This window comes from Mobula hypostoma, chromosome 26 (assembly GCF_963921235.1).
Source record: "Mobula hypostoma chromosome 26, sMobHyp1.1, whole genome shotgun sequence".
Lineage (NCBI taxonomy): Eukaryota > Metazoa > Chordata > Chondrichthyes > Myliobatiformes > Myliobatidae > Mobula > Mobula hypostoma.
Genome location: NC_086122.1, coordinates 6359170 through 6376512, shown reverse-complemented (window position 1 = coordinate 6376512; position 17343 = coordinate 6359170).

The following is a 17343-nucleotide window of genomic DNA, read 5'->3' as shown; positions in this document are numbered from 1 at the left end:
AGTCGGATATGTACCTGTTTTCTAAGGCAGTGTTTAACAGTCAGAGAGAGCAGTGTTTAACAGTGATTTACAGTTCTCTGGCAGGCATGTTGGTACAGTTGTAGATGTACCTGTTTCTGAGGCAGTGTTTAACAGTCAGAGACAGCAGTGTTTAACAACGATTTACAGGTCTGTTTCAGGATATTGGTACAGTCGGAGATGTACAGGTTTCTAAGGCGGTGTTTAACAATCACAGACAGCAGTGTTTAACAGAGATTTAGCTATGTGTCGTAGGATATTGGTACAGTTGGAGATGTACCTGTTTCTGAGGAAGTGTTTAACACTCAGAGACAGCAGTGTTTAACAGAGATTTACCGGTCAGTGGCAGGATAATAGTGCAGTCAGAGACGTACCTTTTTCTGAGGCGGTGTTTAACGGAGATTTACTGGTCTGTGACAGGATTCTGGTACAGTCGGTGATGTTACTGTTTCTGAGGCGCTGTTTAACAGCCAGAGACAGCAGTGTTTAGCAGAGATTTACTGGTCTGCGGCAAGATGTTGGTACAGTCAGAGATATACCTGTTTCTGAGGAACTGTTTAACTATTAGAGACAGCAGAGTTTATCAGAGATTTACCGGTCTGTGGCAGGATATTGGTACAGTCAGCGATGTACCTGTTTCTGAAGCGGTGTTTAACAGTCAGAGACAGCAGTGTTTAACAGAGATTTACAGGTCTCTGGCAGGCTGTTGGTACAGTCGGAGATGTACCTGTTTCTGAGGCGGTGTTTAACAGTCAGAGACAGCAGTGTTTAGCAGAGATTTACTGCTCTGTTGCAGGATGTTGGTAGAGTCGGAGATGTACCAATATCTGAGGTGTTTCTGAGGTGGTGTTTAACAGTCAGAGACAGCAGTGTTTAACTGAGATTTAATGGTCTGTGGCAGGATATTGGTGCAGTCGGAGATGTATCTCTTTCTGAGGCGGTGTTTAACAGCCAGAGACAGCAGTGTTTAACAGAGAGTTACCCGTCTGTGGCAGTATATTGGTACAGTCGGAGATGTACCTGTTTCTGAGGCGGTGTTTAACAGTCAGAGACAGCAGTGTTTAACAGAGATTTACTAGTCTGTGGCAGGATATTGGTACAGTCGGAGATGTACCTGTTTCTGAGGCGGTGTTTAACAGCCAGAGACAGCAGTGTTTAACAGAGATTTACCGGTCTGTGGCAGGATAATGGTACAGTCAGAGATGTACCTGTTTCTGAGGCGGTGTTGAACTATCAGAGACAGCAGTGTTTAACGGAGATTTACTGGTCTGTGGCAGGATTCTGGTACAGTCGGTGATGTTATTGTTTCTGAGGAAGTGTTTAACACTCAGAGACAGCAGTGTTTAACAGAGATTTACTCGTCTGTGGCAGGATGTTGGTACAGTCAGCGATGTACCTGTTTCTGAGACGGTGGTTAACAGTCAGAGACAGCAGTTTTTAACAGATACTTGCCGGTCTGTGGCAGGATTTTGGTACAGTCGGAGATGTACCTGTTTCTGTGGCGGTGTTTAACAGCCAGAGACAGCAGTGTTTAACAGAGATTTACCGGTCTGTGGCAGGATATTGGTACAGTCAGAGATGTACCTGTTTCTGAGGTGGTGTTTAACACTCAGAGACAGCAGTGTTTAACAGAGATTTACCGGTCTGTGGCAGGATATTGGTACAGAAGGAGATGTACCTGTTTCTCAGGCGGTGTTTAACAGTCAGAGACAGCAGTGTTTAACAGAGATTTACTAGTCTGTGGCAGGATATTGGTACAGTCGGAGATGTACCTGTTTCTGAGGCAGTGTTTAACAGTCAGAGACAGCAGTGTTTAACAGAGATTTACAGTTCTCTGGCAGGCATGTTGGTACAGTTGTAGATGTACCTGTTTCTGAGGCAGTATTTAACAGTCAGAGACAGCAGTGTTTAACAACGATTTACAGGTCTGTTTCAGGATATTGGTACAGTCGGAGATGTACAGGTTTCTGAGGCGGTGTTTAACAATCACAGACAGCAGTGTTTAACAGAGATTTAGCTATGTGTCGTAAGATATTGGTACAGTAGGAGATGTACCTGTTTCTGAGGAAGTGTTTAACACTCAGAGACAGCAGTGTTTAACAGAGATTTACTGGTCTGTGGCAGGATGTTGGTACAGACAGCGATGTACCTGTTTCTGAGTCTGTGGTTAACAGTCAGAGACAGGAGTGTTTTACAGACATTTTCCGGTCTGTGGCAGGATTTTGGTACAGTCGGAGATGTACCTGTTTCTGAGGCTGTGTTTAACAGCCAGAGACAGCAGTGTTTAACAGAGATTTACCGGTCTGTGGCAGGATAATAGTGCAGTCAGAGACGTACCTGTTTCTGAGGCGATGTTTAACTATCAGAGACAGCAGCGTTTAACGGAGATTTACTGGTCTGTGGCAGGATTCTGGTACAGTCGGTGATGTTACTGTTTCTGAGGCGCTGTTTAACAGCCAGAGACAGCAGTGTTTAACAGAGATTTACTGGTCTGCGGCAAGATGTTGGTACAGTCAGAGATATACCTGTTTCTGAGGAACTGTTTAACTATTAGAGACAGCAGTGTTTAACAGAGATTTACTGGTCTGTGGCAGGATATTGGTACAGTCGGAGATGTACAGGTTTCTGAGGTGGTGTTTAACAGCCAGAGACAGCAGTGTTTAACAGTGATTTACAGTTCTCTGGCAGGCATGTTGGTACAGTTGTAGATGTACCTGTTTCTGAGGCAGTGTTTAACAGTCAGAGACAGCAGTATTTAACAGAGATTTACCGGTCTGTGGCAGGATGTTGGTACAGTCGGAGATGTACCTGTTTCTGAGGCGGTGTTTAACAGCCAGAGACAGCAGTGTTTAACAGAGATTTACTGGTCTGTGGTAGGATGTTGGTACAGTCAGAGATGTACCTGTTTCTGAGGCGGTGTTTAACAGTCAGAGACAGCAGTGTTTAACAGAGATTTACTGGTCTGTGGCAGGATATTGGTACAGTCGGAGATGTACCTGTTTCTGAGGCGGTGTTTAACAGTCAGAGACAGCAGTGTTTAACAGAGATTTACAGGTCTCTGGCAGGCTGTTGGTACAGTTGTAGATGTACCTGTTTCTGAGGCGGTGTTTAACAGCCAGAGACAGCAGCGTTTAACGGAGATTTGCCGGTCTGTGGCAGGATATTGGTACAGTCAGCGATGTACCTGTTTCTGAGGCGGTGTTTAACAGTCGGAGACAGCAGTGTTTAACAGAGATTTACGGGTCTGTGGCAGGATATTGGTTCAGTCAGCTATGTACCTGTTTCTGAGGCGGTCTTTAACAGTCAGAGACAGCAGTGTTTAACAGAGATTTACTGGTCTGTGGCAGGATGTAGATACATTCATAGATTTACCTGTTTCTGATGCGGTGTTTAACAGTCAAAGACAGCAGTGTTTAACAAAGATTTACCGGTCTGTGGCAGGATATTGGTACAGTCAGCGATGTACCTGTTTCTGAGGCGGTCTTTAACAGCCAGAGACAGCAGTGTTTAACAGAGATTTACTGGTCTGTGGCAGGATATTGGTACAGTCGGAGATGTACCTGTTTCTCAGGCGGTGTTTAACGGTCAGAGACAGCAGTGTTTAACAGAGATTTACTAATCTGTGGCAGGATATTGGTACAGTCAGAGATGTACCTGTTTCTGAGGCAGTGTTTAACAGTCAGAGACAGCAGTGTTTAACAGAGATTTACAGGTCTGTGGCAGGATGTTGGTACAGTCGGAGATGTACCTGTTTCTGAGGCAGTGTTTAACAGTCAGAGACAGCAGTGTTTAACAGAGATTTACAGGTCTGTTTCAGGATATTGGTACTGTCGTAGATGTACCTGGTTCTGAGGTGGTGTTTAACAGTCAGAGACAGCAGTGTTTAGCAGAGATTTACCGGTCTGTTGTAGGATGTTGGTACAGTCAGAAATGTACCTGTTTCTGAGGCGGTGTTTAACAATCAGAGACAGCAGTGTTTAACAGAGATTATTCGGTCTGTGGCAGGATTTTGATACAGTCGGAGATGTACCTGTTTCTGAGGCTGTGTTTAACAGTCAGAGACAGCAGTGTTTAACAGAGATTTACCGGTCTGTGGCAGGATAATGGTACAGTCAGAGATGTACCTGTTTCTGAGGCGGTGTTTAACTATCAGAGACAGCAGTGTTTAACGGAGATTTACTGGTCTGTGGCAGGATTCTGGTACAGTCGGTGATGTTACTGTTTCTGAGGCGCTGTTTAACAGCCAGAGACAGCAGTGTTTAACAGAGATTTACTGGTCTGTGGCAGGATATTGGTACAGTCAGAGATGTACCTGTTTCTGAGGCAGTGTTTAACAGTCAGAGACAGCAGTGTTTAACAGAGATTTACCGGTCTGTGGCAGGATATTGGTACAGTCGGAGATGTACCTGTTTCTGAGGCGGTGTTTAACAGTCAGAGACAGCAGTGTTTAACAGAGATTTACCGGTCTGTGGCAGGATATTGGTACAGTTGGAGATGTACCTGTTTCTGAGGTGGTGTTTAACAGTCAGAGACAGCAGTGTTTATCAACAATTTACCGGTCTGTTGCAGGATATTTGTACAGTCGGAGATGTATCTGTCTCTAAGGCAGTGTTTAACAGTCAGAAACAGCAGTGTTTAACAGTGATTTACAGTTCTCTGGCAGGCATGTTGGTACAGTTGTAGATGTACCTTTTTCTGAGGCAGTGTTTAACAGTCAGAGACAGCAGTGTTTAACAACGATTTACAGGTCTGTTTCAGGATATTGGTACAGTCGGAGATGTACAGGTTTCTGAGGCGGTGTTTAATAATCACAGACAGCAGTGTTTAACAGAGATTTAGCTATGTGTCGTAAGATATTGGTACAGTAGGAGATGTACCTGTTTCTGAGGAAGTGTTTAACACTCAGAGACAGCAGTGTTTAACAGAGATTTACTGGTCTGTGGCAGGATGTTGGTACAGTCAGCGATGTACCTGTTTCTGAGTCTGTGGTTAACAGTCAGAGACAGGAGTGTTTTACAGACATTTTCCGGTCTGTGGCAGGATTTTGGTACAGTCGGAGATGTACCTGTTTCTGAGGCTGTGTTTAACAGCCAGAGACAGCAGTGTTTAACAGAGATTTACCGGTCTGTGGCAGTATAATAGTGCAGTCAGAGACGAACCTGTTTCTGAGGCGGTGTTTAACTATCAGAGACAGCAGTGTTTAACGGAGATTTACTGGTCTGTGGCAGGATTCTGGTACAGTCGGTGATGTTACTGTTTCTGAGGCGCTGTTTAACAGCCAGAGACAGCAGTGTTTAGCAGAGATTTACTGGTCTGCGGCAAGATGTTGGTACAGTCAGAGATATACCTGTTTCTGAGGAACTGTTTAACTATTAGAGACAGCAGTGTTTAACAGAGATTTACTGGTCTGTGGCAGGATTCTGGTACAGTCGGTGATGTTACTGTTTCTGAGGCGCTGTTTAACAGCCAGAGACAGCAGTGTTTAGCAGAGATTTACAGGTCTCTGACAGGCTGTTGGTACAGTTGTAGATGTAGCTGCTTCTGAGGCAGATTTTAACAGTCAGAGACAGCAGAGTTTATCAGAGATTTACCGGTCTCTGGCAGGATATTGGTACAGTCAGCGATGTACCTGTTTCTGAGGCGGTGTTTAACAGCCAGAGACAGCAGTGTTTAACAGAGATTTACCGGTCTGTGGCAGGATATTGGTACAGAAGGAGATGTACCTGTTTCTCAGGCGGTGTTTAACGGTCAGAGTCAGCAGTGTTTAACAGAGATATACTAGTCTGTGGCAGGATATTGGTACAGTCGGAGATGTATCTGTTTCTGAGGCAGTGTTTAACAGTCAGAGACAGCAGTGTTTAACAGTGATTTACAGTTCTCTGGCAGGCATGTTGGTACAGTTGTAGATGTACCTTTTTCTGAGGCAGTGTTTAACAGTCAGAGACAGCAGTGTTTAACAACGATTTACAGGTCTGTTTCAGGATATTGGTACAGTCGGAGATGTACAGGTTTCTGAGGCGGTGTTTAATAATCACAGACAGCAGTGTTTAACAGAGATTTAGCTATGTGTCGTAAGATATTGGTACAGTAGGAGATGTACCTGTTTCTGAGGAAGTGTTTAACACTCAGAGACAGCAGTGTTTAACAGAGATTTACTGCTCTGTGGCAGGATGTTGGTACAGTCAGCGATGTACCTGTTTCTGAGTCTGTGGTTAACAGTCAGAGACAGGAGTGTTTTACAGACATTTTCCGGTCTGTGGCAGGATTTTGGTACAGTCGGAGATGTACCTGTTTCTGAGGCTGTGTTTAACAGCCAGAGACAGCAGTGTTTAACAGAGATTTACCGGTCTGTGGCAGGATATTGGTACAGTCAGCGATGTACCTGTTTCTGAGGCTGTTTTTAACTATAAGAGACAGCAGTGTTTAACGGAGATTTACAGGTCTGTGGCAGGATACTGGTATAGTCGGCGATGTTACTGTTTCTGAGGCGGTGTTTAACAGTCAGAGACAGCAGTGTTTAACAGAGATTTACTGGTCTGCGGCAGGATGTTGGTACAGTCAGAGATATACCTGTTTCTGAGGAACTGTTTAACTATTAGAGACAGCAGTGTTTAACAGAGATTTACTGGTCTGTGGCAGGATATTGGTACAGTCGGTGATGTACCTGTTTCTGAGGCGGTGTTTAACAGCTAGAGACAGCAGTGTTTAACAGAGATTTACAGGTCTCTGACAGGCTGTTGGTACAGTTGTAGATGTACCTGTTTCTGAGGCAGATTTTAACAGTCAGAGACAGCAGAGTTTATCAGAGATTTACCGGTCTCTGGCAGGATTCTGGTACAGTCGGTGATGTTACTGTTTCTGAGGCGCTGTTTAACAGCCAGAGACAGCAGTGTTTAACAGAGATTTACCGGTCTGTGGCAGGATATTGGTACAGTCGGAGATGTACCTGTTTCTGAGGCGGTGTTTAACAGTCAGAGACAGCAGTGTTTAACAGAGATTTACTGGTCTGTGGCAGGATATTGGTACAGTCAGAGATGTACCTGTTTCTGAGGCAGTGTTTAACAGTCAGAGACAGCAGTGTTTAACAGTGATTTACAGTTCTCTGGCAGGCATGTTGGTACAGTTGTAGATGTACCTTTTTCTGAGGCAGTGTTTAACAGTCAGAGACAGCAGTATTTAACAACGATTTACAGGTCTGTTTCAGGATATTGGTACAGGCGGAGATGTACATGTTTCTGAGTCGGTGTTTAACAATCAGAGACAGCAGTGTTTAACAGAGATTTACCGGTGTGTGGTAGGATATTGGTACAGTCGGAGATGTACCTGTTTCTGAGGCGGTGTTTAACAGTCACTGACAGCAGTGTTTAACAAAGATTTACCGGTCTGTGACTGGATATTGGTACAGTCGGAAATGTACCTGTGTCTGAGGCGGTGGTTAACAGTCAGAGATAGCATCGTTTAACAGATATTTACCTGTCTCTGGCAGGATATTTGTATAGTCTGAGATGTACCTGTTTCTGAGGCGGTGTTGAACAATCTGAGACAGCAGTGTTTATCAGAGATTTACCGGTCTGTGGCAGGATATTGGTACAGTCGGAGATGTACCTGTTTCTGAGGCGGTGTTTAACAGTCAGAGACAGCAGTGTTTAACACAGATTATCCAGTCTGTGACAGGATATTGGTACAGTCAGAGGTGTACCTGTTTCTATGGCGGTGTTTAACAGCCAGAGACATCCGTGTTTAACAGAGATTTACTAGTCTGTGGCAGCATATTGGTACAGTTGGAGATGTACCTGTTTCTGAGGCGGTGTTTACCAGTCAGAGACAGCAGTGTTTAACAAAGATTTACCGGTCTGTGGCTGGATATTGGTACAGTCGGAAATGTACCTGTGTCTGAGGCGGTGGTTAACAGTCAGAGATAGCATCGTTTAACAGATATTTACCGGTCTGTGGCAGGATATTGGTACAGTCGGAGATGTACCTGTTTCTGAGGCGGTGTTTAACAGTCAGAGACAGCAGTGTTTATCAGAGATTTACCGGTCTGTGGCAGGATATTGGTACAGTCGGAGATGTACCTGTTTCTGAGGTGGTGTTTAACAGTCAGAGACAGCAGTGTTTAACAGAGATTTACCGGTCTGTGGCAGGATATAGATACAGTCAGAGATGTACCTGTTTCTGAGGCGGTGTTTAACAGCCAGAGACAGCAGTGTTTAACAGAGATTTACCGGTTTGTGGCAGGATATTGGTACAGTCGGAGATGTACCTGTTTCTGAGGCAGTGTTTAACAGTCAGAGACAGCAGTGTTTAACAGAGATTTACCGGTCTGTGGCAGGATGTTGGTACAGTCGGTGATGTTACTGTTTCTGAGGCGAGTGTTTAACATTCAGAAGTAGCAGTATTTAACAGAGATTTACCGGTCTGTGGCAGGATAATGGTACAGTCAGAGATGTACCTGTTTCTGAGGCGAAGTTGAACAGTCAGAGACAGCAGTGTTTATCAGTGATTTACCGGTCTGTGGCAGGATATAGATACAGTCAGAGATGTACCTGTTTCTGAGGCAGTGTTTAACAGCCAGAGACAGCAGTGTTTAACAGAGATTTACGGGTCTGTGGCAGGATATTGGTACAGTTGGAGATGTACCTGTTTCTGAGGCCATGTTTAACAGTCAGAGACAGGAGTGTTTGACAGAGATTTACCTGTCTGTGGCAGGATGTAGATATATTCAGAGATTTACCTGTTTCTGAGGCGGTGTTTAACAGTCAAAGACAGCAGTTTTTAACAGAGATTTACAGGTCTCTGGCAGGCTGTTGGTACAGTTGTAGATGTACCCGTTTCTGAGGCAGTGTTTAACAGTCAGAGACAGCAGTGTATAAAAGAGATTTACCGGTCTGTGGCAGGATATTGGTACAGTCAGCGATGTACCTATTTCTGAGGTGGTGTTTAACAGTCAAAGACAGCAGTGTTTAACAAAGATTTACCGGTCAGTGCCAGAATATTGGTACAGTCAGCGATGTACCTGTTTCTGAGGCGGTCTTTAACAGCCTGAGACAGCAGTGTTTAACAGAGATTTACCGGTCTGTGGCAGGATATAGGTACAGTCGGAGATGTACCTGTTTCTCAGGCATTGTTTAACAGTCAGAGACAGCAGTTTTTAACAGAGATTTACAGGTCTCTGGCAGGCTGTTGGTACATTTGTAGATGTACCTGTTTCTGAGGCAGTGTTTAACAGTCAGAGACAGCAGTGTTTAACAGAGATTTACCGGTCTGTGGCTGGATATTGTTACAGTTGGAAATGTACCTCTTTCTCAGGTGGTGTTTAACAGTCAGAGACAGCAGTGTTTAACAGAGATTTACAGGTCTCTGGCTGGCTGTTGGTACAGTCGGAGATGTACCTTTTTCTGAGGCTGTGTTTAACAGTCAGAGACAGCAGTGTTTAACACAGATTTAACGGTCTGTGGCAGGATATTGGTACATTTGGAGATGTTAATGTTTCTGATGCGGTGTTTAACAGTCAGAGACAGCAGTGTTTAACAGAGATTTACTGATCTGTGGCAGGATGTTGGTACATGCCGAGATGTACCTGGTTCTGAGGCGGTGTTTAACAGTCACTGACAGCAGTGTTTAACAAAGATTTACCGGTCTGTGACTGGATATTGGTACAGTCGGAAATGTACCTGTGTCTGAGGCGGTGGTTAACAGTCAGAGATAGCATCGTTTAACAGATATTTACCGGTCTGTGGCAGGATATTGGTACAGTCGGAGATGTACCTGTTTCTGAGGCGGTGTTTAACACTCAGAGACAGCAGTGTTTAACAGAGATTTACCGGTCTGTGGCAGGATATTGGTACAGTCGGAGATGTACCTGTTTCTGAGGCGGTGTTTAACAGTCAGAGACAGCAGTGTTTAACAGAGATTTAATGGTCTGTGGCAGGATATAGATACAGTCAGAGATGTACCTGTTTCTGAGGCGGTGTTTAACAGTCAGAGACAGCAGTGTTTAACTGAGATTTAATGGTCTGTGGCAGGATATAGATACAGTCAGAGATGTACCTGTTTCTGAGGCGGTCTTTAACAGCCAGAGACAGCAGTGTTTAACAGAGATTTACCCGTTTGTGGCAGGATATTCATACAGTCGGAGATGTACCTGTTTCTCAGGCGGTGTTTAACGGTCAGAGACAGCAGTGTTTAACAGAGATTTACTAGTCTGTGGCAGGATATTAGTACAGTCGGAGATGTATCTGTTTCTGAGGCAGTGTTTAACAGCCAGATTCAGCAGTGTTTAACAGAGTATTACCGGTCTGTGGCAGGATGTTGGTACAGTCGGTGATGTTACTGTTTCTGAGGCGAGTGTTTAACATTCAGAAGTAGCAGTATTTAACAGAGATTTACCGGTCTGTGGCAGGATAATGGTACAGTCAGAGATGTACCTGTTTCTGAGGCGAAGTTGAACAGTCAGAGACAACAGTGTTTATCAGAGATTTACCGGTCTATGGCAGGATATAGATACAGTCAGAGATGTACCTGTTTCTGAGGCAGTGTTTAACAGCCAGAGACAGCCGTGTTTAACACAGGTTTACTAGTCGGTGGCAGGATATTGGTACAGTTGGAGATGTACCTGTTTCTGAGGCAGTGTTTAACAGTCAGAGGCAGCAGTGTTTAACAGAGATTTACGGGTCTGTGGCAGGATATTGGTACAGTTGGAGATGTACCTGTTTCTGAGGCCATGTTTAACAGTCAGAGACAGGAGTGTTTAACAGAGATTTACAGGTCTCTGGCAGGCTGTTGGTACAGTTGTAGATGTACCCGTTTCTGAGGCAGTGTTTAACAGTCAGAGACGGCAGTGTATAAAAGAGATTTACCGGTCTGTGGCAGGATATTGGTACAGTCAGCGATGTACCTATTTCTGAGGTGGTGTTTAACAGTCAAAGACAGCAGTGTTTAACAAAGATTTACCGGTCTGTGGCAGGATATAGGTACAGTCGGAGATGTACCTGTTTCTCAGGCATTGTTTAACAGTCAAAGACAGCAGTTTTTAACAGAGATTTACAGGTCTCTGGCAGGCTGTTGGTACATTTGTAGATGTACCTGTTTCTGAGGCAGTGTTTAACAGTCAGAGACAGCAGTGTATTACAGAGATTTACCGGTCTGTGGCAGGATGTTGGTACAGTCGGTGATGTACATGTTTCTGAGGAGGTGTTTAACAGTCAGAGACAGCAATGTTTAAAAGAGATTTACCGGTCTGTGGCAGGGTATTGGTACATTTGGGGATGTACCTGTTTCTGGGGCGGTGTTTAACAGTCAGAGACAGCAGTGTTTAACAGAGATTTACTGGTCTGTGGCAGGATATTGGTACAGTCAGAGATGTACCTGTTTCTGAGGCAGTGTTTAACAGCCAGAGACAGCAGTGTTTAACAGAGATTTACCGGTCTGTGGCAGGATATAGGTACAGTCGGAGATGTACCTGTTTCTCAGGCATTGTTTAACAGTCAGAGACAGCAGTTTTTAACAGAGATTTACAGGTCTCTGGCAGGCTGTTGGTACAGTTGTAGATGTACCTGTTTCTGAGGCAGTGTTTAACAGTCAGAGACAGCAGTGTTTAACAACAATTTACCGGTCTGTTGCAGGATATTTGTACAGTCGGAGATGTACATGTTTCTGCGGCGGTGTTTAACAATCAGAGACAGCAGTGTTTAACAGAGATTTACCGGTCTGTGGCTGGATATTGTTACAGTCATAAATGTACCTCTTTCTCAGGCGGTGTTTAACAGTCAGAGACAGCAGTGTTTAACAGAGATTTACCAGTCTGTGGCAGGCATGTTGGTACAGTTGTAGATGTACCTGTTTCTGAGGCGGTATTTAACAGTCAGAGACAGCAGAGTTTAACAGAGATTTACAGGTCTCTGGCATGCTGTTGGTACAGTCGGAGATGTACCTGTTTCTGAGGCGGTGTTTAACAGTCAGAGACAGCAGTGTTTAACAGAGATTTACCGGTCTGTGGCAGGATATTGGTACATTTGGAGATGTTACTGTTTCTGAGGCGGTGTTTAACAGTCAGAGACAGCAGTGTTTTACAGAGAATTACCGGTCTGTGGCAGGATGCTGGGACAGTCGGTGATGTACATGTTTCTGAGGAGGTGTTTAACAGCCAGAGACAGTAGTTTTTAAACGAGATTTACCGGTCTGTGGCAGGGTATTGGTACATTTGGAGATGTACCTGTTTCTGATGCGGTGTTTATCAGCCAGAGACAGCAGTGTTTAACAGAGATTTACTGGTCTGTGGCAGGATGTAGATACATTCATAGATTTACCTGTTTCTGAGGCGGTGTATAACAGTCAAAGACAGCAGTGTTTAACAGAGATTTACGGGTCTGTGGCAGGATATTGGTTCAGTCAGCTATGTACCTGTTTCTGAGGCGGTCTTTAACAGCCAGAGACCGCAGTGTTCAACAGAGATTTACTGGTCTGTGGCAGGATGTAGATACATTCAGAGATTTACCTGTTTCTGATGCGGTGTTTAACAATCAAAGACAGCAGTGTTTAACAAAGATTTACCGGTCTGTGGCAGGATATTGGTTCAGTCAGCTATGTACCTGTTTCTGAGGCGGTCTTTAACAGCCAGAGACAGCAGTGTTTAACAGAGATTTACCGGTCTGTGGCAGGATATTGGTACAGAAGGAGATGTACCTGTTTCTCAGGCGGTGTTTAACGGTCAGAGTCAGCAGTGTTTAACAGAGATATACTAGTCTGTGGCAGGATATTGGTACAGTCGGAGATGTATCTGTTTCTGAGGCAGTGTTTAACAGTCAGAGACAGCAGTGCTTAACAGTGATTTACAGTTCTCTGGCAGGCATGTTGGTACAGTTGTAGATGTACCTTTTTCTGAGGCAGTGTTTAACAGTCAGAGACAGCAGTGATTAACAACGATTTACAGGTCTGTTTCAGGATATTGGTACAGTCGGAGATGTACAGGTTTCTGAGACGGTGCTTAACAATCACAGACAGCAGTGTTTAACAGAGATTTAGCGGTGTGTGGCAGGATGCTGGTAAAGTCAGCGATGTACCTGTTTCTGAGTCGCTGTTTAACAGTCAGAGACAGGAGTGTTTTACAGAGATTTTCCGGTCTGTGGCAGGATTTTGGTACATTCGGAAATGTACCTGTTTCTGAGGCTGTGTTTAACAACAGAGTGTTTAACAGAGATTTACCGGTCTGTGGCAGGATAATGGTACAGTCAGAGATGTACCTGTTTCTGAGGCGGTGTTTAACTATCAGAGACAGCAGTGTTTAACGGAGATTTACTGGTCTGTGGCAGGATTCTGGTACAGTCGGTGATGTTACTGTTTCTGAGGCGCTGTTTAACAGCCAGAGACAGCAGTGTTTAACAGAGATTTACTGGTCTGTGGCAGGATATTGGTACAGTCAGCGATGTACCTGTTTCTGAGGCAGTCTTTAACAGCCAGAGACAGCAGTGTTTAACAGAGATTTACCGGTCTGTGGCAGGATATAGGTACAGTCGGAGATGTACCTGTTTCTCAGGCATTGTTTAACAGTCAGAGACAGCAGTTTTTAACAGAGATTTACAGGTCTCTGGCAGGCTGTTGGTACAGTTGTAGATGTACCTGTTTCTGAGGCAGTGTTTAACAGTCAGAGACAGCAGTGTTTAACAACAATTTACCGGTCTGTTGCAGGATATTTGTACAGTCGGAGATGTACATGTTTCTGCGGCGGTGTTTAACAATCAGAGACAGCAGTGTTTAACAGAGATTTACCGGTCTGTGGCTGGATATTGTTACAGTCATAAATGTACCTCTTTCTCAGGCGGTGTTTAACAGTCAGAGACAGCAGTGTTTAACAGAGATTTACAGGTCTCTGACAGGCATGTTGGTACAGTTGTAGATGTACCTGTTTCTGAGGCGGTATTTAACAGTCAGAGACAGCAGAGTTTAACAGAGATTTACAGGTCTCTGGCATGCTGTTGGTACAGTCGGAGATGTACCTGTTTCTGAGGCGGTGTTTAACAGTCAGAGACAGCAGTGTTTAACAGATATTTAACGGTCTGTGGCAGGATATTGGTACATTTGGAGATGTTACTGTTTCTGAGGCGGTGTTTAACAGTCAGAGACAGCAGTGTTTTACAGAGAATTACCGGTCTGTGGCAGGATGCTGGTACAGTCGGTGATGTACATGTTTCTGAGGCAGTGTTTAACAGTCAGAGACAGCAGTGTTTGAAAGAGATTTACCGGTCTGTGGCAGGGTATTGGTACATTTGGAGATGTACCTGTTTCTGAGGCGGTGTTTATCAGCCAGAGACAGCAGTGTTTAACAGAGATTTACCGGTCTGTGGCAGGATATAGGTACAGTCGGAGATGTACCTGCTTCTCAGGCATGTTTAACAGTCAGAGACAGCAGTTTTTAACAGAGATTTAAAGGTCTCTGGCAGGCTGTTGGTACATTTGTAGATGTACCTGTTTCTGAGGCAGTGTTTAACAGTCAGAGACAGCAGTGTTTAACAACAATTTACCGGTCTGTTGCAGGATATTGGTACAGTCGGAGATGTACATGTTTCTGCGGCGGTGTTTAACAATCAGAGACAGCAGTGTTTAACAGAGATTTACCGGTCTGTGGCTGGATATTGTTACAGTCGGAAATGTACCTCTTTCTCAGGTGGTGTTTAACAGTCAGAGACAGCAGTGTTTAACAGAGATTTACAGGTCTCTGGCAGGCATGTTGGATAAGTTGTAGATGTACCTGTTTCTGAGGCGGTATTTAACAGTCAGAGACAGCAGTGTTTAACAGAGATTTAGAGGTCTATGGCAGGCTGTTGGTACAGTCAGAGATGTACCTGTTTCTGAGGCGGTGTTTAACAGTCAGAGACAGCAGTGTTTAACACAGATTTAACGGTCTGTGGCAGGATATTGGTACAGGCGGAGATGTACATGTTTCTGAGGCGGTGTTTAACAATCAGAGACAGCAGTGTTTAACAGAGATTTACCGATGTTTGGTAGGATATTGGTACAGTCGGAGATGTACCTGTTTCTGAGGCGGTGTTTAACAGTCACTGACAGTAGTGTTTAACAAAGATTTACTGGTCTGTGGCTGGATATTGGTACAGTCGGAAATGTACCTGTGTCTGAGGCGGTGGTTAACAGTCAGAGATAGCATCGTTTAACAGATATTTACAGGTCTGTGGCAGGATATTTGTATAGTCGGAGATGTACCTGTTTCTGAGGCGGTGTTGAACAATCAGAGACAGCAGTGTTTATCAGAGATTTACCGGTCTGTTGCAGGATATTGGTACAGTTGGAGATGTACCTGTTTCTGAGGCGGTGTTTAACAGTCAGAGACAGCAGTGTTTAACACAGATTATCCAGTCTGTGTCAGGATATTGGTACCGTCAGAGGTGTACCTGTTTCTGTGGCGGTGTTTAACAGCCAGAGACAGCCGTGTTTAACAGAGATTTACTAGTCTGTGGCAGCATATTGGTACAGTTGGAGATGTACCTGTTTCTGAGGCGGTGTTTACCAGTCAGAGACAGCAGTGTTTAACAGAGATTTACTAGTCTGTGGCAGTATATTGGTACAGTCGGAGATGTATTTGTTTCTGAGGCAGTGATGTACATGTTTCTGAGGTGGTGTTTAACTGTCAGAGACAGCAGTGTTTTACGGAGATTTACCGGTCTGTGGCAGGATATAGCTACAGTCAGAGATATACCTGTCTCTGAGGCGGTGTTTAACAGACAGAGACAGCAGTGTTTAACAGACATTTACTGCCCTGTGGCAGGATGTTGGTACAGTCGGAGATGTACCTGTTTCTGAGGTGGTTTTTAACAGTCAGAGACAGCAGTGTTTAACTGAGATTTACCGGTCTGTGGCAGGATGTAGATACGTTCAGAGATTTACCTGTTTCTGAGGTGGTGTTTAACAGTCAAAGACAGCAGTGTTTCACAAAGATTTACCGGGCTGTGGCAAGATATTGGTACAGTCAGCGATGTACCTGTTTCTGAGGCGGTCTTTAACAGCCAGTGACAGCAGTGTTTAACAGAGATTTACCTGTTTGTGGCAGGATATTTGTACAGTCGGAGATGTACCTGTTTCTCAGGCGGTGTTTAACGGTCAGAGACAGCAGTGTTTAACAGAGATTTACTAGTCTGTGGCAGGATATTGGTATAGTCTGAGATGTATCTGTTTCTGAGGCGGTGTTTAACAGCCAGATTCAGCAGTGTTTAACAGAGATTTACTGGTCTGTGGCAGGAGATTGGTACAGTCAGCGATCTACCTGTTTCTGAGGCGGTGTTTAACAGCCAGAGACAGCAGTATTTAACAGAGATTTACCGGTCTGTTGCAGGATGTAGATACAGTCAGCGATGTACCTGTTTCTGAGGTGGTTTTTAACAGTCAGAGACATCAGTGTTTAACAGAGATTTACCGGACTGTGGGAGGATATTGGTACATTTGGAGCTGTACCTGTTTCTGAGTCTGTGTTTAACAGTCAGAGACGGCAGTCTATAAAAGGGATTTACCGGTCTGTGGCAGGATATTGGTACAGTCAGCGATGTACCTATTTCTGAGGCGGTGTTTAACAGTCAAAGACAGCAGTGTTTAACAAAGATTTACCGGTCTGTGCCAGAATATTGGTACAGTCAGCGATGTACCTGTTTCTGAGGCGGTCTTTAACAGCCAGAGACAGCAGTGTTTAACAGAGATTTACAGGTCTGTGGCAGGATATAGGTACAGTCGGAGATGTACCTGTTTCTCAGGCATTGTTTAACAGTCAGAGACAGCAGTTTTTAACAGGGATTAACAGGTCTCTGGCAGGCTGTTGGTACATTTGTAGATGTACCTGTTTCTGAGGCAGTGTTTAACAGTCAGAGACAGCAGTGTTTAACAGAGATTTACCGGTCTGTGGCTGGATATTGTTACAGTCGGAAATGTACCTCTTTCTCAGGTGGTGTTTAACAGTCAGAGACAGCAGTGTTTAACAGAGATTTACAGGTCTCTGGCAGGGATGTTGGTACAGTTGTAGATGTACCTGTTTCTGAGGCGGTATTTAACAGTCAGAGACAGCAGTGCTTAACAGAGATTTACAGGTCTCTGGCAGGCTGTTGGTACAGTCGGAGATGTACCTGTTTCTGAGGCCGTGTTTAACAGTCAGAGACAGCAGTGTTTAACACAGATTTAACGGTCTGTGGCAGGATATTGGTACATTTGGAGATGTTACTGTTTCTGATGCGGTGTTTAACAATCAGAGACGGCAGTGTTTTACGGAGATTTACCGGTCTGTGGCAGGATGTTGGTACAGTCGGTGATGTACATGTTTCTGAGGAGGTG